The sequence below is a fragment of the Vicugna pacos genome, chromosome 12, assembly GCF_048564905.1.
Source record: "Vicugna pacos chromosome 12, VicPac4, whole genome shotgun sequence".
NCBI classification, from domain to species: Eukaryota; Metazoa; Chordata; class Mammalia; order Artiodactyla; family Camelidae; genus Vicugna; species Vicugna pacos.
In genome coordinates, this window is record NC_132998.1 from 16,850,779 (window position 1) to 16,874,487 (window position 23,709).

The window sequence follows — 23,709 nt, forward strand, 5'->3', positions numbered from 1 at the left end:
CACCATCAAAGTACATGTGACTTTTGGTCACTCCCGTTAAACTTGAAAATAACATCAACTACATGTTACGTTTACTGAGAGCTTTTAGATGCTTTTCTCAGTGTCAAAGGATTCTACTGTAAACACTCCACAACATAAAGGATGAACATCATCCTTATTTTACAAATATTGAAAATGAGGCTCAGACAGCCCAAGCTACTTGTCCAAAATCATATATAGAAAGTGGTAAAGCCCAGATTTGTTAATTCCATAATAATTCCAAAATTTCATCCTTCATTTATTCACTATTTACTGATCGCCCTATTCGTGCCAGGCACTGGCCTACGCATGTGGTTATTAACCAACAACACCCCTATTGTCTCGCATCTTAGAGTCTCAACTGAAGGAAACAGACATTAAACAGAAAAATTCAATACGAGGTATTTTTAGACAGTTACAAGTTTTGGGGGGATATTAAAGAAAGTTTAGACAGTTATAAGTTTTGGGGGATATTAAAGAAAGTTAACAGGGAGTGTCGGGGTGCAGATGCTGAAGAAGGCCTCACTATAAGGTGACATTTGAACAGAGAGGTGAAGGAAGGGAGGCAAGCAGGTATCTGGGGAAAGACTGGTCCAGACAGAGGGAACCCCAAATGGTAAAGGCCTGCGCTGGCTGCACGATGAGTGCATTTAAGGAACAGTCAGGAGGCTAGTTTGACTGGACAGGGTGCAGAGGAGCATGATGAGACTTGGGGTCTGGGAGGTAGCACCATGATCAGGCCTTGACGCCATCCTGCCACGTGGGCTGTACCCTGAAGGGAAGCAGGAGAGTGATGCAATCTGACCACTCTGCCTGATGCTTGGAAATGTGTCAGATTCTGGATACATTTAAAAGGAAGAGCTGACAGATCTACTGATGAATCTACTGATGGAATGGATGTGGACATGGCCTGGCAAACCCTACAATGGAACTGCCATTTCCTGAGATGGTAATGCATTTCCTGAGATGAGCACTGTTGGAGCAGGTATCGATAACATAATAATAATAATTAACATTCTGGAGATGTTTTTTACATGTTGGGCTCTTGGCAAGAATTTTTCATGCATTATCTCATTAGCCCTTATACCAAATCTTTGGATTTACCAGTCAAGAAATAGAGATTTTAAAAGGTTATATTCTGCCCAAGGTCACACAGCTACCAACTGACAGAAGCAGGCAAAACTACCTCTTTATGACCGCAAAGTCAGTCCTTTTATTGCTGTGTGGTCCCTACACTGAGAAGTGTAAAATGCCTAGTAAAGTCCTAATGGGAAGGAAGCAAGGGGAAAAACTAAGTGATGACTTGCATCTAGGAAGCACTCAATACACCTTTGCTGATGGATGCATAAATGAAAAAATAAGTGTATGGATGATGTTTGAATAACAGACCAGCATTGGGTGAGAGAAAACACTGAAGGTTCCACTCCAGACAGAATAGACTCTGGAAAATGGGATATCCAAGTCTGTAAAAGGAGAAATGGCAGAAGGTGAGAAAATCAAATATATATGTCCCTGGACCAGCCTTGAGGTAAGGGTAGGTCTTAGCTGATTACCTTGAACTGTTGGATAAAAAGGGAGGCAGGCATGAGGTGATGACACACAGTATTTGACATAATGCAAGTTCTTAATGCAGGTTTTTAAAATACGAATAGCAGTAATAAGAGAGGAAAAGTTGGAACTTCTTACTTTTAGTCTGATACAAGAGACCACACAGCCTTTTAAATAAAAAAGCAGCCTTTTAAGTCAATCAATGAAACCACCTTAAATGGCTCTGCATAGATACCAGGATGGTATTTGTGGTACCCTAGCTAATTTAGAGGATCATACCCATAAATCACCTCCCAGGCTTTCTCTTCACATTGTTTCAACCTTTAAGTTATTTTCTTCCCTTGTTCTTATTTTGCAGTCTTTGGGATAATGAAGCACTGAACCAATGCAAGTCTTTTAAATAGAGAACCTGGAAACAAAGCAGGTCTGAGGTTCTCTCCCAGCTAAGACTTTAACCAACTTTCCACCAAAATGGCAACATATTTATGAGCCTTTTCATGTCCTTAAGTTGAAAAATAATCACCAATGAATTCTTTAAAAATGTTTAGACTTCCTTTTCTGTGACATGTGTTGATAATAAAGAACTGTCATGATCACAGTCTAAACAAAACACCCCAAAAAGTAAGTTAATGAATAAAATAAAATATTCATATCTGAAGTTGTTTTTCAAATGACTGGCAGTTTTAAGAAGCACCTTAAATACAACAAACAAGTACTGGTTTCTGATCACAGGATCAGATGATGGAGGGATGATGTGGGAAAAACTCTCTCAATCAAAAGGTCAAAAAATCCATAATTACCTTTAAACTACAGAGATGAGAAGGGAGGAAAGGAGTTAGAAGGTATATACACGGCAAAACCTCAACACAACAATAAAACAGCTCCTATAGGGGTTCTACTTACTACTCTTTATAGTCAATAAATCGTAAGAACTTTCTCTGAAGACAAAAGGAAACCCTGAAATCTTCTCAGAAGTCCTTCTATGGCTTTAAACAACATATCATTTATAACTAGGAGGAAAATATATTTCTTCAACATACTTTTACTCCAAAAATTTTTGCCCCTGTTCCTGAGACTTTCGTCTACACATAAATACTGAAATAAGTATCTGATGTTTACTACCATCTCTCTCTCACACACACACACACACTCGTTTATTGTTCCACAGGGGGTAGAATGAATAATGGCAGCCAAAATGTACCCACATGGGCCAAACACACTTGTGGGCCTTTGGCATTTTCAAAAATACGAATGGACACATAGCTTTACTCATCAGGAGGAAGTTGGTAAACATCCAAACATTCAAGTTTGTGGGGTTTAGGGGGTTTTGTTTTTTAAGGAGAACATCCCTGAACTGCAACCTGTTAATTTAATTAACCAATAATACTGGGGCTCTGCCTCAGTTCCCATCCTAGGAATCACTGGAGCGAGGAAAGTTCACCGCGTGCCCCGGCGACGTCCCTCACCCCCCAGCCCAGGAGTTGGGGGGCCCCCCACCCCCGGCCCTCCCCGCGAGTCTCCCCTGCCTCTTGCAGGAGGGCTGGCGCGCGCCCCTCTCGCGGGCACTCGGGCGGCCCCTCCGCGCGCCGGCCCCGCGAAGGGAGGAGGGGAGGCGCTGGGCGGCGCGGGGCGGCGGGCCGGGGGCCGCAGCCGCGGCCGCCCTCGCGGGCAGGGGACGAGGCGGCGGCGGCGGCGGCGGCGGCGGCGGGCGGCCGGGCCGGGAGGGCTCCGCCGCGGCCGGACCGAGCGGCGGGGGAAGGCGCGCTGGCCGCCCGGGCCGCGTACTCACCGAGGGGGCCGCGCGGGCTCGGGGCGTCCGCACTCGGGGGACCCGGGGGAGCGCAGCCTCCGCCGCGCCCGCGGCCTCGCAGGGAAGCGCGGCAAGACGGGCGGGCGGCGTCGCTGCCGCCGCTGCTGTCACCGCGCTATAAATACCGGCTCGGCCCACACCCGCCGCCGCCGCCGCCGCCGCCGCCGCCTACGCCGGGCGCTCTCCGCAAAGTCCGCCGGCCGCGGGCCGGGCGGCGGGAGCGCGAGGGCGACGGCGCCGCGCCGGGCACCGCGCGGGCCCCAGAAACGGCCTCCCGCCGCCTCCCGCCGCCTCCCCGCCCGCCTGCGCCGCGGCCCGCCTCCAGCCCGGGGACCATGCGCCGCGGCCGAGCCTGCCCGGGCCGGGCCCTGCTCTGCAGAGCGGGCGGCGGCGGGAGGGCACCACTTCGGTACCCGGCGCGGGGTGGCGGCGGCCGGGCTTCAGCCCAGCCTGTCAGCAGCAGTCCCTTGGCTGGGGGAATCGGCAGACTTCTCAGAAAACCCACCATCCTGCAGGGAACCAATGAGGTGCCCGGGTGGAAGGTCCTCAAAGCGCTGCAAACTTTCTAATGCAGTCCCAGGTCACAGGGCATCCTTTCTGCTTTTGTCTATTGGTGGTGCGGAGGGGTGGGGGTGGGGAGAGACAGAGCCCGCGAGGATCCGAGAAGTCTTAAACTTACTTTCCAGTCGGTGCGGGTCCAGTACTTTGTGGTCTGACACACAGACACTGACACGGACGCAAATATATTCCCACAATGTACTCATAGTTATAAGCGTACACATTCATCGACGCTTAGAAATGAACAGCTAATATGCACATGTATACATATGTATATACACGTGTGTAACTGCATATACGCATTTATGCACAGATATATACACAGAAGCACACACTTGCAGTTTTTAACCTTTTGCAGTCTGAAGCTCTCAGAACACTATCATTATGTAGTGCTCAAATGATTCATTTGCAGCATGGAAGAGGAAGACCCTCTGATGACATTTGACTGGCTCCTTTCTTCCTGTTGTAATGTCTTTTCCATCATATATGTGTGCGACCTTTGTTTCCTTCCGCACCCCACGACAACTGCTATCTCAGTTTACAGGCTTCTTATAATGCATTAAAGTGCTATCCAACATATGATATTCCGTACTAACGGAAGTCATCGCTTGTTTGTATGGTCAAATGGAAAACGGCATCATTCATTATCTACTTACAGTTGCAGACTTATGAGGAGAAACCTAGCCTCTCTCCCGGACCAGCAGCATGATTCAGGAATGAATTGGGCAGCGAGAGGGAGAGTTGAGGTGTCAGCAGATTTTTGAGATGGGATAGAGAAAGCCATTCCCGAGTCCTGCAGTGTAGCTAATGCACACATGGATCACTGGGAGCTCACTGCCATGCTTCTCGCTAGTTTGACATCTGTGCTACTTCTAAGATGGCCGCATGTATCTACATTAGTCACAGTTTGTAATCATCTTATGGAACTCTAAGCTGGTGAAGGCAACTTTTCCCAGAAAGAGTGGTTTTCTATGCTAGGACTTTGCACATTTTACTATGACATGTCTTACATGGGCTGTACTTTCCTGCAACGTCTTTTTTCTCCCCCACTGAGCTATGAACTCTTTGAGGACAGAGACTAAATCTTATTCACCACTGCATCCTCAATACCCAACATACTGAGTTATAGTAATGGCTCAATGAATGCAGATTAATTCCACAGTTTAACCATTAGAATCTACTGTGCTTTCATAATTATAATCAGTATTTTACAGAAAATTAGTAAACTATGTAACTACTTAACATGGGTTTCATGTGCTATATAAATATATATACATATATTTTGAGGTATAGTTGCTTTACAATATTATATTAGTTCCAGGTGTATAAAATAGTGATTTGATATTTTTATAGATTATACTCCAATTAAATTTATTATAAAATAATGGCTATATATTCCCTGTGCTGTATAATGTATCTTTCTAGTTTATTATTTTATACATAGTAGTTTGTGCCTCTTAATCCTTGAGGCCATGTTGCCTCCACCCCCTCCCTCTGCCCCCTGGTAACCACTAGTTTGTTCTCTATGTCTGTGAGTCTGTTTCTGTTTTGTCATATTTATTTGTTTGTTTTATATTTTAGATTCCACATATAAGTAACAGCATACAATATTTGTCTCTGTCTGGCTTATTTCACTTAAGCATAATACCCTTCCAGATCCATCCATGTTGTTGCAAATGGCAAAATTTCATAGCTTTTTAATGGCTGAGTAGTATTCCATGGTATTTATATGTGTATTTATGTATATGTGTGTGTATGTGTGTGTGTGTGTGTGTGTGTGTGTATACACACACACCACATCTTCTTTCTCCAGTCATTTGTTGTTGGACACTTTGGTTGCTCCCATGCCTTGACTATTGTAAATAATGCTCCTGTGAACACTGGGGTGAATGTATCTTTTTGAATTAATGTTTTCATTTTCTTCTGATATGTACCCATGAGTGGAATTGCTGAATCATATAGTAGTTCTCTTTTTAGTTTTTTGAGAAACCTCCATGCTGTTTTCCATAGTGGCTGCACCAATTTACATTCCCAGCAGTGTACAAGGGTTCCCTTTTCTGCCCATCCTTACCATGTGCTATATTTGCATTGTATCTTCATTTAAAGCAAGGAGTATTCAGTTAAAATTGGAAAATATTAAAGCTTCAAAAATTGTACAGCATAACACTGAGGTCTGTGGCTTATTAATCACTCCCCCCGCCACCCCTCCCTCCCAAAAAATACAGAAGGCACTTTTTCTGACACTGAAAGATGTGGTATACAACATGTTGTATTTCAAAGGATATTGGGGTTAAAAATCATTGAGCAGCTTCTCTTCTGTCTACTTGAGAGACAGAACTCATTCTGCTCCATGACTGCTTGAATTACATGGGTGTCTACTAGAATGAACTTCAGATAATCAGAACTAAAATGTCTGGCCTCAGTCACATAGTGCCTGTTACCTTACCTTTAGATCCCTGTATTCTTAACATACAGTCTTGCTTCCTTTAATACTGATTTTAAGAATAAGCTTAAGCAATGCTTACCATCTGCTCCTCGTTGAGAGGTCTCAAGGTTGAAAGCATGCAGTTCTCCCGGAACACTTCAAGGCAAAATACTGAAATGAACAAGATTTTCTTCAACAGCAATGATCCCTTTTTACCACTGACCAAGAAGCTTTGTGCCTTTTGCTTTGACAGCCACCGAGGATCTCCATTTCAGCCCTGTCTAAGAACCAGACAGGGGAACAGTCTCTACGTCTGATCTTTGTCACGCATGATAACTTGTGCACCAGGCCCATGCCACGTATTAAAATGTTTAATCTCCGCAACAGGCCCGTGAGATAGCTGCTATTAGTATCACTTCCATATTTACCTTTGAGGGAAGAGACACACAGGGACTGAGTAGTTTGAACATAGGTTTTTTTATGACTGAGTAGTATTCCATTGTGTGTGTGTGTGTACCACATCTTCTTCCTCCAGTTATCTGTTGTTGGACATTTTGGAGTAAGGATCAGAAACCAAGCAATGTGTCGTGCCAGCCCACGTTTTAACCTCTCATCTTATACTTCTTCCCCATGGACCTCAAAAGAGGTGTGGGTTTTACAGTTAGGAGACCTGGAATAGGGAATATTGATGTGAATTCTAGTCCTGCCACAACCCTAGCTACAACCCTGAGCAAATTGCTGCTATAAAGTTACAATAAGAATTCCTAGATCTGTTTTTCTTCACCATTGAAGTGGTGAGATGTTAGATCTGGACATGGACTTAGGGGTCCAAGGTAGGTCACTCAGCTTGTTCAAGGACAGATCTGTTCAGGATTTAGGCTACTGTCCTTCCTATTCTCCAGTCTCTTTCTGTCCCAGTCACTACCTACCACCCAGACCTACTGGGAATTTTAAATGCCCTAATGTGTGTAAGACATCCATACAATGCCAGGTACATAATAGGTGCTCAACAAAGACCATTATTTCTTTGCATCAAAACTTCATGTTCTATGAAGACTTTCCTCCAGGCCAAAATCTGTTGGTCCAGCACACAGATGGTGATTGCTAACTCACAGAAATTAACCACTTCTCTAGGGTTGGCTAGCAGTGTTTAAAAATGGTAAAGATGGAAGCCCCAGGAAGAAATCAAGATGGCAGTGCTTCATATCTCCCCCTCACCCCATCCATATTTTAACTCAAACAGCTCCATTTCTTTTCTTGACAGGAGCTTAGCAAATTGGCCACAGTTTCAGACAATGTCAGGGCAATGAAAGAGAACAATTAAAGTAGGAAACTCTTAAATGCCACTATCCAATCATCTGCCTACTCCACCTCCACACACAAAGTTAACCTTGTGGACAGACAGGCTTACAACGTGTCTTGTTTACATACAATTCCTTTGTAAAATCTGACCCAAGAGGGCAGAAATTAGAAGTGACCAAGTGAGATGATGTTTTTCTGCTCACCTCATATATCCTAGAAGGTTAATTATACAGTCATACTCTGTATTTAAAGAAAAGATAAGCTCAAGATACATTTCAAAATTTGGTGAAAACTTTGATCATGGACAGACTGTATCCTCTCTAAATGGCCCTTTGAAGGCAAAAGGAAATTACAGCCGGAAGAATCAGGGATCTATACTGAGTCTACCAGGAAACCATTTCATCAGTGATTTGATGAACTCCAAGCAAAACTAATTTTCACTTCCAATAGGTCAATCGGGATGATGCTAATTGCATACTCCAAATATAAATGGCATAATTTCCTTTTTGCCAATGAGGCAAGAATAGAACTTTGAACCTGATCCATGATTTTCTTCTGGTGTTCCAAGCCCAGTGACTTTGCTATCAAGATTTTCCTCAGTTGTCCTAATTGTAAATGTCTAGTCCCATTGTCCCCAGTGTACGCTGATTTATTTCAGTTTGTCCACATGGCCTGAATTTTGCTTGGGAAGAAATAATCAACACACGCTTACTGCTTAAAATATTCCCAGAGCCTGTGCTCTGGGATCACATATAGTGGCAATGTGATACATAGCAAACCACTTAACCTCCCTGCACATGAGTAGTACCTGCCTCACAGGTTGTTAGAGGGTTTAACTACTCTGTGTCACACTTTTTACATTTGCTCTGGTCCATATTAAGTTCTCCATAAAAGTTCTTTTTATTATCATTACTATGTATCTCATTCCTGCCCTGCTTATATTCTGCATATCCCACAAAGTTTCTTTTACCACAGAACAGATTCACCTAGTCTTCACTGTAGCGTATAAATGGCTGGGCAGAGATTTTTCTGTACAGTTTTTAAAACAAATGAGTCGTGTAAACAAAGGGTGGACCAGCAGTCATAGCAGGAGTAGAGCTGTCACCTGCTTGGTGGCCAGCATCAGCTCTGACTCATACCCATCCGGAAGAATCTGCATAAATGCAAAAGGTCCCTTCCAAAAGCCATTTCTGTTATGATGACAGAGAAGGGCAATTGTTTCGCTGCCCACTCCCTTCAGTTCATATAATTCCCTCTTCTTGCTTTCTCCTCTGCCTCACACCCACTCCTGCAAACACAGAGGCCCTAAGAACCGACCAGCACCCCCCTTTCAGGGAGCAGCACTTGACGGAGACTGGCAATGGCTTCATCCACAGGAATGTGACTGCTGGTTTTAAATGGCAAATTTGCCTTTGGGCAGTTTTGAGCTGACCTTTCTCTTTTCTTCCTGCTTGGTTTCTCCTAAAACAAATAGTCTTTTTTTCTTCTTTAAACTGTTTCTTATAGGCTCAGACAGGTTTTATAGATTTAGCCCAAGGAGAGGAGGCTTTATTTGAAGGCCTTCAAAAACTTGATTTCATGTAAAGGACCAAGTAAGCCACCCAATCAATAAACATCCAAGGCATCTAGTCCAACAAAGCACGGCAAGGTGCTGAGGTTTCAAAGATAAACACAGTGCGTCTGTTTCCTAGGAGACTCATGATCTAAATGAGCAGACAAGAGATGTCTTATAATCACCATAAATAATAATAAAAGGTGACACATGATCAGGGCCAAGTGCATTTGACCGACCAAAAGGGCTATAGAAATTTAAAACAGAGAAATAAAACTGTTCTTAGGAATTGCTGTAGAAGCAGATGGAAGAAGATGCTTGAGGCGAGCACTGAAGGATGAGACTTCAGATAAGTAGAAAAGGGAGAAAAAAGAAATTCCAGGGAAAGAGGAGCAGCCCCGAAACAACGCTCATTACTCATAAGGTTCTCAGTAGTACACCCTGAAGCCCAGGAGAAAGAGAGAAAAGATTGGTAGGAGAGAAAATGGGAAGAGGAGATGAAGAAGCTCGAAGGAGCAGGAATGTTATGCTCCATTCACAGCGGCGGGGATAGTAAATTACGTCCTTTGGAGAAATAGGGAGAGCCAGATCCTTGAGAAGCTACTTTTCAGTTCCAGCTATTTTAGCGCTAAGGGAGGTTGGCGCAGGGAGACAGGATAGGGGCAGGTTTAAAGACCTAAATGTAAGAATAAAAACCATAAACATTCTAGAAGAGAACACAGGCAGAATACTCTTTGACATAAATTGTGGCAATATTTTTTGTGGAGGATCTGTTTCCTAAGGCAAAGAAAACATGAAACAATAAACAAATGCAACTACATCAAAAGCTTCAAAGCTTTTGCATAGCAAAGGAAGCCATCAATAAAATGAAAAGACAACCTACAGAATGGGAGAAAATATTTGCAAATGATGTGACTGACAAGGGGTTAATATCCAACAAACATGAAGAGCTCCTACAACTCAATTAAAAAAAAAACAAAAACCTGAAACCACCCAAATCAAAAAAATGGGGAGAAGACCTGAATAGACATTTTTTCTAAAGACATACAGCACATGAAGCACATGAAAACATGCTCAACATTGCTAATTATTAGAGAAGTGCAAATCAAAACAACATTAAGAAAGCACTTCACACTAGTCAGAATGGCTATTATCAAAAAGTCTACAGATAACAAATGTTAGACAGGATGTAGAGAGAAGGGAATCCTCCTACACTGTTGGTGGGAATGTAAATTGGTGCAGCCACTATGGAAAACAGTATGAAGTTTCCCCGAAAAGCTAAAAATACACTTACCATACAATCTAGCAACCCACTCCTGGGCATATATCCATAAAAAATGGCAACAACTAATTCAAAAACATACATGCACCCAATGTTCATAGAAACATTATTTACATTGGTTAGGATATGGGAGCAGCTCTAAGTGTCCATCAACAGATGACTAGATAAAGATGTGTTGTATATATACAATGGAATACTACTTATCCATAAAAAAGAATGAAGTAATGCCATTTACAGCAACATGGATGGACCTAGAGAATATTATGCTTAGTGAAATAAGTTAGACAAAGACAAATACTGTATGACATCACTTATGTGTGAAATCCAAAAAAAAGCATACAAATGAATGTGCATGCAAAACAGAAACAGACTCACAGATATAGAAAACAAACTTGTGGTTACCAAAGGGGAGAGGGAAGGGGGGGATAAATAAGGGGTAGGAGATTAGCATACAAACTACTGTATATAAAATAGATAAGCAACAAGGACATACTTTATAGCACAGGAAATTATAATCATTACCTTGGAATAACCTATAATGGAGTATAATCTGCAAAAATACTGAATCACGATGCTGTACACCTGAAACTAATATAATACTGTAAATCAACTATACTTCAATTATAAAAATTAGTTAATTTTTAAAAGTTGAGTCTCACAGAGAGCATTATCTTCACACAGTGAGTCAGGTATTGTAATACTTAACTTCAAAATATTGTAGACAGATTTATCTATGATACAATCCACATCCTCCTGTCCACAAGTTAGCAAATATCTCCTGCCCTCAATATACTCATTTCCTAGGCTGCTATAACAAGTTACCACAAATGGTGGCTTAGGACAAAAGAAATGTTTCTTCTCACAGTTCTGGGGGCCAGAAGTCTGAAATCAAGGTGCCAGCAGGACCTTCTCCATCCAAGGACTCGAGGAGAGAATCCTTTCTTGCCTCTTCCAGCTTCTAGTGGTTCCTGGTGTTCCTTGGCTTGTTAGAGGTGTATCACTCCAATCTCTGCCTCCATCTTCGTGGCATCTTCTCTTCTGTGTCTCTTTGCGTCCACATCTTCCTCTCATTTCTCTTAAAAAGGTGCAGTTATTGGATTTAGGACCTACCTCAAATCCAGCATGATTTCATCTGAAGATCCTTAACTAATTACCTCTACAAAGATCTGATTTTCAAATAAGATCATGCTGTGAGTTTCCAAGTGACCATGGATCGGGTCGGGGGACACTATTTAACCTGGTATATTTGCATTCATAAATAAGCAAGTAGCCCCTGTCTAAATGTCATCATTTTACTTACAGGGCCGGGTTATTCCTCCAAACTAGCATAAAAATACATGGGAGAAGTCATTTACATAATGATACAATGTTTTTTGTAAGTATCCCTCCGAATAATGTCATCCAAATCTCTCACATTATGATTCCAGCATCGTACAGCCCTAGGCTTTTATTTTGCTTCTATTTGTGGAGGTATATCAAGTCTCTGAATGCCAAAGTGTGGCATGTTATTTAAGCTTCCATTTCAAAACGTGAAACCATCATTCCACCGTGTCAGACCGCCGTGGTGGTGAAAAAACAAAGCTCATGCTCTCATGCTAAGGTTATTCTACTGAGTGCGTAAACAGCAGTCACAAAATGCATAATGATATAATTTCAGACAGTGAGACATACTTTTAAGGAAAGTAGACAGAGGGAGGAGGGGCATATTTGGGGTATGGGATGAAGAAATAAAAACTACTATGTGTAAAATAGATAAGCAACAGGAATGTATTGTGCAGCACAAGGAATTACAGCCATTATCTTGTAATAACTTTTAGTGGAGGATAATCTTTAAAAATACTGACTTGCAATGCTGCACACCTGGAACTAATATAATATTATAAATCAACTATACTTCAAAAAGAAAAAAGGAAAGGAGATAGAATCAAAACATGGAGAAGCAAATGGACATTTTAGAAAGGGTGGCCACGGAAGGTTTCTTTTTGAGGGACATTTATGCACAATAATTAAGCTAGCTCCTTGCTGCCATAACCGTATATTTATTTCCTTTATTGCATTTTCACTAGAGGTGCTGAATAGTCCGCAGACTACACTAAGCATAATACTTCCTGTAATGTAATCATACTTCTTCATGTCAGAGGGGTTTTCTGGTTATTGCCTTGCCAACCAAGCACAGGTTGATGCCTCTGTGTTGTATCCACTCATTATCCCTGCATTCCAGGCACTATTCTGTATGCAGGCAGATACAGAAAATACACAACCAAATCGCCAGAATCATGTATCCCCCCTAGAATGGGGCTTGCATTCCAGCATTCGACATGAAAACAGAAAACTGAGGTTAGAGTCCCAGCTCTCTGACTTCTCTCTTACCCTTACCAAGTCACTTAATGGTTCTAAGCCTCAGTTTCCACGTCTGTAATGTAAAGAAATTGGACTGGACAACCTCTGAATATCCTCCTGACTCTAACACTTTATTGTTTTGCAGTAGGCAGCAGCCTGGTTTACCATACCATAGTTAAACAGGATTTCAATTCAGGCAGCCACCAGTATCCCTGGGATCATGTGTAAGAGATAATAGCGGGGATCCTCGGTCCTGGAGTCTGTAGTTGGGTGGGTGGTGAGATTGTGGGAAGATGACATTATCTATTTTGAAGCAGAGGTCCCAGCTGGCAACTGGAAATCTGGGGAGTAGATTTAGCCTCAGAGGGCATTGAGCTGCCAAAAACCCGATGGGGAATTCAGTGGCTTCAAGAAAAGATTGAATTAATATATGTGAAACACTTAGAAGAGTACCTGGCACAGGGTAAACCTCAATAAATAAAGCTGTTGTTTTTATTGGCTCGTCCCAGATGAACTGGATTATGCTTAGAAAGCCAGGGGGGAATAACCGAACAGACAAGGCAAAGCTTGGGTAGGAGAGCAGCTGCCTGGTGGGCACACTGGTGCCGACCCCATGCCCCTTGCACCCTGAAAGCTAGTCCCCGCCCACCGAAGGTACAAATGTCGATTTCTGGCTTGAGCAACTAGTGATGATAATGCATTTCAATGAAATAAAAAATATAAGTCTGTGTGTGGGCTTTGAAAGAAAATAATAAATTTGGATTCAGACAATAAGTTTGAGCTAACCAGGTAGAGGCGGTGGAGATTTCCAATAGGCAGTTGTGTAGACAGATCTATAACTTAGGCAAGAAGCTAGGGCTGAAGTAACAGATGTGCCAGCCATCAGCATCCATTATGAGTCAGTGTTTCTCCAGACCGTCTGTGTTATAGTAAATTAAAGTGGGTGTTAAGAGCACATTCCAGAACCCAGCTACGGCATCAGAATCCGCAGCAGTGCAGTTTGGTATGGCGTTTCGTAATCTCTGTTTTAATAAATCCAGAGTGATTTTTGAGCACGTTTAAGTTGGAGAAACACGGGGAGATGGAATTATTGATGTTGTGGCTCTGCTGGTAAAGTTGCACAAGAGAATATAGGAGAAAAGGCAGCCAGGGAAGCCTTGTGCACACGGCCCTGCAGGACCTGGAATTCTGTCACTTTTTGTTACCTAGTAAGTGAGTAGGGCTCAACCTCAACTTCACGTTAGGGGGATCTGATGCCTGGGACTCATCCCAGACCAACGGGATCTGTATGTCTTGGAATAAGGTAAGCCCTTTCCCTCTAGGGTCCCAAATATTTGCCTTATAACCAAAGCTTGCAAACTGGTGGCAGTTTGGCCGGTTCAATTATTTTCTTTGACCTCACACTTCTTTAAAACTTTACCTTAGCTGCGAATATTTCAAAACCGATAGATTTCACATTTAAAAAAAAATCAATTTCTAGCTTATGAAAACTTGAAGAAATGGCCCTCCTGGGGTGACATTCTTGAATGGCTGAACAGCTGTCCCCAAAAGACCTTCTGCAGTTGACGGTTCGAGTTACTCACCTGAACACCTGGCCCCTGAAGTTGCTTGAGGCCTGTAATGTACTTGATCATCTCAGTTGCCCCCATCCCCTGCCTCCTAGTCCCCCTAGCCTCTTGTCACGGATCCCAGAGTCTCCCTGAGCGTGGCACATAGACAGGGAAACCATGTGAATCAGGCCCTACCTTATCTGCTGCTTTATCCTCTGATTTTATAGCCCGTTTCTTGGAGCTGTGGCTGCCAACATCTCGGGTCATGCAGACACTGACACTGATACTTCTGCATTCCACCGGCAGCACTAGGCTCCCAGTTCCCACAAGGCAGCTGGACAGCTGGGTTCCTGGACTGAACCCTGGCCAACCCCCCACTTCAGTGAAATCACTCTTCTTTGGGAGGGAGCAGCGCTGGTTTGTTTAACCAGAGGGCTCCCTTAGGTCTGTGGAGGGCTGGATTTGGTGAGAGGAATTTGAGAACCATGTAATAATGAGCTTCCTCACGTCTCTTTTTTGTCCCTTATATTCCACAACCATTAGCTAATGGATTGGTTGTTATTTTTGAAAATAGCAATGCTAGACATTTGCACGTAATTTTTAGGGTTTTAGTGCTGTGAGAATATATATATAATATTACTGTAAGTCATTTTTCACTTAAAACTGCTAAGCTGGTACAAAAAGTTTTCTATCTTCAATAACAGCAAAAAACTTGACAGTATTTCAATTCATTTATTATAAGCACACAAAAATTAAAAATAAAACTTACTCATACAGTTTGGTTTGAGATAGTTTTCAGCCTTAGTTAAAAAGAATGTTCTTGACCATCTCATCTTTTACCTTGAGTGAAATGCCTAGTATAATGAAAAGAAGGCAGATTTTTCCAGGGAAGGGTATAGCTCAAGTGGTAGAGCACATGCTTAGCATACAGAAGGCCCTGGGTTCAATCCCCAGCACCCCCTCTAAAAATACATAAACCTAATTGCCTCCCCCAACCAGCCAAAATAAAATAAATAGTGCAATAATAAATAAATAAAATGTGTATTTTTTAAAAAGAGGGTAGTTTTTTTTTGGAGTTAAACAATCTTGTTTTGCTACATACTCTATTTAAAATATATATTCTTGTCTAAAATATTTGGCTAGTGATATGTAAGTATGGACCACAGTGAGAAGTAGACAAAAATAGCAAAAGTAAAACATCTGGTATACCCTGTACGTTTTCTATTACCTTCTTACTAGACCTTCAAGTTCCATTCTTATGGATAACAGGTCTAGTGAAAGTCCTCACATTGTTACAATAAAATTCCTACATGAATATTTCACCAGAATTTTAATGGAGAAACATCATCAAACTCTTTAGGTCCATGACTTTTACTCAGTATCTCTCACACATGTGACGGGTTCAACTTGTACAACAGGTCTAACATTGTTGTGGTTGCCACTGTTAAATAGAATTTTCTGTAGAGAAAACGATTTTCAAATTTCAGTGGATCGCCGCTTACCTCAAGCAATATTTAATTCATTCCTTTAAGCAAGCATTGACTCTGTAGTGTAAGAACAACTGAGACAGCATTATTCCACTCATCTGATAGAGAAAAAAGATCAGTAAACGTATCATCATTAAACTGCAACACAGAAGCTGAGGACAAGGTATCCTACGAGAACACAGGGTACTCAACCTGAACCACTAGCTTTGCCTAGACATGTAGGGAGAGCCACAGAAGAAATGGGAACAGGTGGAGATTACAAGATTACTATGAAAAGAATTTTATCATTACAAATAGAGCATGTTTTAATGGCATTTTACTTGTATATTATTTTACACGAATTTGCGTTCTGCTCTGTGAGTCCATAGGTTGCTTTGTGTATGAATGCCTTGTCCCCAAAAAGATTTACTGCATTTAAGAGAGATAAATCCAGAGAACTTAAAAGAAAAAATTCCCTCATTTCCAAAACGTCATCAAAAATTTTTCATAAAATCTTTGTAAACACAAGGAAAAAAAGCGTTCTTTAGACCCTTGAGGATTTTACAAATACTAAACTATCGCCTTTTATACAATTATTAAAGTGAGTTTTTTTCATGTAACTGACCTATGTTACAATATATCATTACTAAACAAGAAGTAATCATAAATTCACTGGAATCTGCAAAACCAAAGTTTTATTACTTCTTGAGAGTTTCTCTGCAGGGTTTAACAGCAAGAAGAGGAAAATCTTGCTTTCATATGGGTGTCGGCTGGTTCCCTGGGCTCTCGCATGGACTACGTGACGGTCTTTCCGAAGCTGGTCTCTCGTAGACATCAGCTCACGTTTGTGACTTAGTAAGGATCCCCCTAAGCACATGGGCTGCATCTTGGGTGCCCAGAGAGAAGTCTTGAAATCTTGAGTATCAAAACCATGTCCACAAATGCCCAGATCTTCTACAGTTTATGGAAGGATGTTGAGGTCCGTCATCTTTTACTTCTGTGTCGTCGTCCCCATGAGAGACAAGTAAGATCATCGTAGGCCCACACCCACACGGCTGCACCACCAGCTGGTTCGCCCAGCATGGTCTTCTATGCCCTCATGGCTGGCACTCAAGAAACAGGCAAAAATAAAATAAATGACTGTAAAACTTTATCTTCCTGGAAGAGATCCAAATCCCTGCCCTTACCCACTGAAGAAAAACAATGATCAAATAATTTGGTAGCCTTGCAAATAATCACATTTGAAGTATTACAGAAGGAGAATTAACAGGGGACTCAGGAAAGGTGGGTCTTAGTCAGTTCTGCCACCAAAATCTGTGTCACCCTGGGTAAGTTCATTATTCTCTGCCTTCAGGGCCTCAATGCACTCAAGTTTCACCCCATGTACTTATGTCTATTTTACTAAGAAATGAGATTTCTTCATTAACAATAAGGGTATTTAATCCCTAAGATTCTGTAGTTATAAATAATTTATATCAAGTGGTAATCAATGCAAATTTTATTCACTCTGTGTATACTTCTCATAGATAAGTTTGCAAAGATTTACATCATTTATTTGTCTCTCGGTGTCTGAGACTGCTTTGTCTTACATTTACGAGACAGCAGTGCTCTTTCTCCTGATGTCTTTTGATTATGAGGACAATAAAGTGGGCAAGATGCATGAAATTGAACATCTGCAAGGTAACGTACGCTTGATGCTTATTTTTCTACAGCAATGCATTGATTCTGTTTGGAAAATACACCTTTAATTACATGCTGGTAAGAACCAGAGAGCTGGAATATCTGAAAATTATGCAGTGGATAAACATGGGCTTTTCTCCCCCTAATTTTATTTTACCACATTTATTCAACTATCTGGGGAAAATAAGCTTAGATCTTTTCCATACAGAAAAGGAACACCAAATGATTAGAATGGCAACACAGCTCTTCCTAGAATTCAGCATCAGCCTACAGAGTTATGTGCTGTAATGATGCATATTTCAATTTAATGACCCAGTCACATGTAGGATAATAGAGAAAATCAATGCTGTCGGGTCAGGCATCCCTTCCGAGATATCATAAGGGGAAATGCAATACTATACTGAGAGACAAGACAGGGAAGTTCATCTCACAGAGGAGTCTGCCACCAATCAAGCTTTAGAATCAAAAACGCAGGAAAACTACAATAAATAGTCTCAGAGACAGGCAAAGGCCCCTTTTCTTTTTATCCCTGACTAAAGCTAGGAAGCAAGTAGGCAAGTAAACACTCGACATGGACTGTGTCTCCACCGCTTCACAGAAAGTGAGTTATTGGGTCAACAATCAACAACTGGTTCAACAAGTCCTCCTCCCTCCACTTATTTAGTGACTTAACTACTACTTAAGGCAGTGGCTGTGACGTAGGTGGCCTCTCCCCCTCTGACCCAGAGTCTTCAGCATCAATGTTAACCTCGTGTTCTCAATTTATGCAATTATATCTGGAGAATTATGGAAACCCCATCGGTCTTGCATCACTCTACATCCACATCACTCTAACGTGATACTGAGAGGTATTTCAAGTTGAAAGAACAAATGACAAGGAAGATAATAAAAAGAAATAAAAGGTGGAGAGCTATTATGTAGTTGTGGGTTCCTATTACTCACGCCATTAAAAAAAATCAAAATCAGAACTGAGTCCATAAGGGTGATATTAAAATGTTAAGATTAAGTGAACTGATACAAAAATTAAAAGATAAGAGGAGAAGGCAAAGGTGGGAAGTGGGGAGTGCAGATTCTCTATAAATTAGAAAACAAACATTTGCTTAAAAGTTCATTTTCTTTTCCAGTAAATTGAATTTTTTACAGACATCAGCACTAACTTTTCTGTACTTTTGATTCCCCACAGGAAATCCGATTCACTCAAGCACCTAGAACTAATCACACATAAATGGGCAGAAGGGAGAATCTATTTGTATAAACTCACCTGCAAGTTTTAAAGTGCATGTGGGAAAAAATCAGAGTCCTTTTTCTGAATAACACTGTGAAGGTGCATTTAAGATTCCACGAACTCATCAGAGAGGTATGCTTGAAAAGCCAGACCTTCTTCCCCATATTTTTGAGCAGCTAAAGTAAATGCACCTGTTCTATCACTAAATATACATTTTCAAAAAGATAAGTCAAAAGTGGCCACAAAGTCTCCTTGCTTCTTACACATTTTTTTTAAAATAGCATCTTCACTCATGAGATAAACCTAGAAGCAGCTCTAAATTTAGACCATGAAATCTCTCTGAAGAACAAAGATCTTATCTTTGCATTAACTCAGCTGATATAAGTAAATTTTATGTTAGTGGGGAATAAAGAAATAATTTACAGTCTAAGACTGAGCTTAGGAAAAAATGTGCTTTTATATATTCTGCATTGATGCTAAGTGGAATCACCCAACCTAATAGGAGTGTTCCTTCCGAGATACTCCAGGACAACTGTGTTCATATACTAATGTAATTTAGAGTCTGAAAAATAAAGGTTGATTTTTGTTTTAGCTCCAAAGAATGGTATAGTTCCTTGTCAGTTGAGTCTAAAATACTTAGAAGTCATTTCCACAGCCTTCAGGAGTAGAGGAAGGGTTTCTTAGTTGCCGTCTAAATTTATAAAAACCCTAAGCCCCTTCCAGTCTCTAAGGCCATAACATTCAAATTTCACTCTTGTGAAGTCAGGACTCCAAATAGAAATAAACAAATGTATGTATTCTCAATCACACAACAAAGGGGTATTTCCTAACTTATCCTCAATTTTTCTCCGAAGAGGAATTTTTATTCAATAATGATGTCTTAAAAACATAAGTCTTACTAATAGGAATGTATTTGTTGTCCTTTCAGGTAAGGCCAATGCCTTCGGCAGAGATCCATAAAGATTCCTTGCTGAGAGCAGACTTAAGGGGCACGTTTTCGACATGAATCACATTCCTAACAATTTAAAATTATATGAAGTTTTATTCAACACCGTCATTTATTCTTATGTTTAAAAGAGCACATTAGAACCAATATTTATATTTACTTAAATGTTGACTTTTCCAAGGCCCTTTGCCTGCTCTTACACTCCAGAATCCAGTTTACTCTTTGACAACTGGTAGGGTTGGGGCAGCTAGGATATTTCCACAATCTTTCATAGTTCTAGTTTCCAAATAACTTCACTTTATTCTAAAAGTCTTGGACTTCAGGTTGTCTGAAATTTCAGTTATAACATTTTGCGTAATATTAATATATATCAGATGGCAGAGAAGGGAATACCAGCGTCACATCCTAGTTTGGGTCTCAAGTAGTTCATTTTCGATGACTTCAACAATGTTAATTAATATATCACCTTAGAGAACTTGTAGTTCATGATCGATAAGTCATTTTTTAAAGTCATGATCACAGGACAGTTAATTTCGAAGTCTAAGAAACGTGGAGGCTTCAGCTTGAACCCCATGACCCAAGTGATACAGTAGCACATGATAGCTAAGTCTTTTCATTCTCTGCAGCCAGTTTCTAAATTCAGGGTTCACCAAAACTGCTGTTTCCCCAAGTATTCTTTTATTTCAAACATCTGTGCCGAGTTTTAGACTGTCAGGGGTAGTGGGCAGGAGGCAAGGATAAGTAAGCAGAGAGAACTGTGGGCTGGAAAGGAGAGGAATTTCAATGCCACTGTTACCCCTCACCATCCAAATAGCATTCTGTCCACCTCCTCTTTCCATCAAAGCTGACAACCCCAGATGACCGCTCAGATGCCATTCGAAGTGGTAGCCCCAGGCTTTGAGATTAAAATCCTTTAGAACCCGCACACACACTGTTTGTTTTTCAACTTTCACCACACAGAAATCTCCTACAATAGCAGAAGGCCTCCTCCATATACAGGAACATGCAAACAAGCAGATGTTTCATTTAAGCATTCTGAAATTTGACACACACACACACAGTTGCAAAGTACAACACACATTTAGGTGGCAAACCAAATAAACGGAGAGTTTTACTCCCAATTTCCCTTGTGCTGCCTTCCCGCCCCGCGCATAACCAGCTGTCTGGTCCCTGGATTTATCACTGTCCTCAAAATGCTGCTGCTGCTGCTGCTGCTGGCTGACGGTGTTGTTTTGCATGTGTGCAAGTGTGGCAAAAAAACGACTGCACGACCAGCAGTTCTATCCCCCGGGGCAGATGCGGGAAGGCAGCCCTTTGGTTTCCGGCTGTTGTAGCAGTTTTCACAGCCTGTTACTGTTGATGGCTTTGGGCTGCTCACCTTGCGGGCTACCCGACACCTTGACTCCAAACAAGTGACCTACTTTCCCTTCATGATCTGCTGTTGCTGTTTCCTGGTATTTTATAGCCAGGCTGCCTCAGTTGAAAACATACCTCTGCGTATCCTTACAGCACATGTCCCGTGTCTTCACCACTCGCTCTGCTTCAGTTCCTCAGACAGCTGATACTTGGGGATTCTCTTGTCAGAACCGAGACAACTGGGTGGGTGAGAGGCAGGGAAAGACCTCCCTGACTCCCTAAATGTCTCTCATAATCTGTCATATGACTTAAGATTCTTATTAATTGTTAAGGCACTGGCAGCTGATATCCAAAGTTAAAGCGTTAAAGACCCCCATGAATGGTATATGGGAAGGGTTAACAGTGTAATAGTCACCACTTAGCATCTACTGTGAGCTAGCCACTGTATATAACTGTCCTTCAAACCCAAAAACTTCTGCAAGGAGTTACTATTGCAGTGTTCCCATTGTACAGACGAGGAAAGGGAGACTTCCAGAAGGTCTAAGTAAATTTTTCCTGGATGATATTTAGCAAGTGACAGGGTGAGATTCAAACCCAGGACTGCCTGACCCAAGCGCAAGGCTGCCACACGATTACGCGGCTGAGCGGCGCTGGTCAGTCGTTCACACCTAGCCCGGGAACTGGGCAGCTCCATGAATGTTTGATGAATCCGTGAACGAGCACCTTGCTATGAATTAGTTTACCAGCCTGGCTTCCAGTTACCTGGCAAGTATGCTGAACAAGTGAGACCCTGGGCGAGTTAGCCGTGGCAGGAGGAAGGAAAGATACAATCCAAAGGAGAGGGCCCGGCACCAGCAGGCTGGGGTGAGACACCAGCCAGAGAAACTGGGAGGGGGTGGGGGACACAAAATTACCATAATGCAAGAAGGACGGCAGGGAGGAGAATAGAAAGAAACTACCCAGCAAAGATAAGGAAGTACCTGGGCTAATATGGTTGCTCAAAGATGACTGCGCTGCCATCATCCCTTCTTCACCCCTTAACCATCCGACTGTCAGCATCACACAGCTAGGCAGTCATGGACGTGAGACTAGAACCCAGAGCTCTTCCCATTGGGGAACACAGCCTCCCATATGCACACTCAGACTTTAAATTCTTAAAAGTGCGATTTACCTGACTTCGAGCTGTCTTTCTCTCATGCTTATTACCCATTATCCCAAATGTACTTCTAGTCCAGATTTGAACTGCACTACAGAAAGATCTGTATCCTTTTGAACACTGTTCAGGCCACCCAAGAGGACTATTCTCTTGCTCTCTGCAAATCCCCTGCTGGACCAGTCCCTGCTTCACCTACAACCTACTCACAAGACTGACCTTCCCTCCTAATCATAGAGCCTAATCAGTGAATGCCTACATGCTTGCTCCTGGCCCAGCTAGTAATTGTTCTTATCTTTTGATCAGAACATCTCCTCTGAGATAGCTTATCAAAGGGGTGGTAAGGGGCTTGCTCCTCTGTTGGTTTCCCTGGTAACCCATGAGCCAACTTGACGTCAATTCCCCCTTTAACTGGTAACCTTCCTCTCCACCTGCCCCCTCCCCAGTAGCAAAGACTGCCACCATGTCCTGCCTGCTGTCCCTGATGCCGTGCTGCTCTAGGACCGTACTTCAGACATGTAAGCTCCCCCTGTCCATTAAACCACTGATGTCTCTGTCGCTGAATCTGGGCTCTTTCTTCAGTCTTGAGCTAGAAAAGTACAGGACTTGCAGGCCTGTGGGGTGCGGCCCAACCACTCTTGTTCTAGCCCCTTCATAAATATCAAAGAGATGTGCTGCAACAGTATGAATATACCTGAGAATTCACTGGGGATCTATCGCTCTGCTCCACTTCACTGTTAATGAGCCAGGATAGAAAACACCAGAGCACTGACGATGGTTGTGGGAGGAAGGAAGGGAAGAAAGAAAGATAGGATGGAGGGGTTAGAGGGAGGGAAAAAAACCAATCTTTAAAAACAAACGGAATCAGAGTTAAAGTGGATTGGAGGTCATCGTGTCTAGAGCCAGGGAAAGTGAACTGTGGTTTCACTGGACCTGTGCTATTGCCCTGGGAAAGGACGGTTCAGGAAGAAACAACAGCCAGTGAGTAAGAGCTCTGAAATGAGCTTCTTTGAGAGGGAGCGCAGTGAATCCTGACGAGAGAAATGGACCGATGAGACCCACATGGGCTGTCACAGCAAAGGCTAGAGTATAAAGAAATAAGCTGTGATGTTGTTTCAGAGAAAAGGAGAAAAAAAAAAAAGAGTTCAGGATGTGAACGGTGAGAAGGAAAACCAGTTCAGAAAACCTGAACGAAACCCAGCACCCAGCATTGTTGGGAAGGCTGGTAAGAGTATTATTATGAGGGTAACTGGGATGGACCCACTTAGCCAGTGATTCACATGACTCTAAGCAGATGGGTTCTATACTGAGGCCCAATGGAGCTGGACCTGGGAAAGAGTGGCAGAGTCAGCTTCTTTTATATATATATTTATTGAAATATATATATATATATATTTATATATATATTTATTCTTTTATATATATATTTTATATATATATTTATATATTTATATATATATTTATTTATATATCTTTTATATATATATATATATAGTCA

At 42.0% G+C, this 23,709-nt stretch overlaps 1 protein-coding gene across 8 annotated transcripts in view; it reads right to left on the reverse strand.

Annotated features, from left to right (window-relative positions):
* The window catches only part of TMEM117 (transmembrane protein 117), a 442,837-nt gene that overhangs the window by 407,431 nt on the left and 11,697 nt on the right, over positions 1–23,709 (reverse strand). The window contains exon 1 of one of the 8 annotated variants that reach the window (XM_072972954.1): positions 3,882–3,972. The exons of 2 other annotated variants lie outside the window; for them this stretch is intronic. The gene's annotated coding sequence lies outside the window, so the exon portion shown is untranslated. Of the gene's footprint in view, positions 1–3,355; positions 3,671–3,881; positions 3,973–23,709 lie in introns of those variants that run through there. 5 more of the 8 variants (XM_072972953.1, XM_072972956.1, XM_072972958.1 and 2 more) reach the window with 5 other exon arrangements.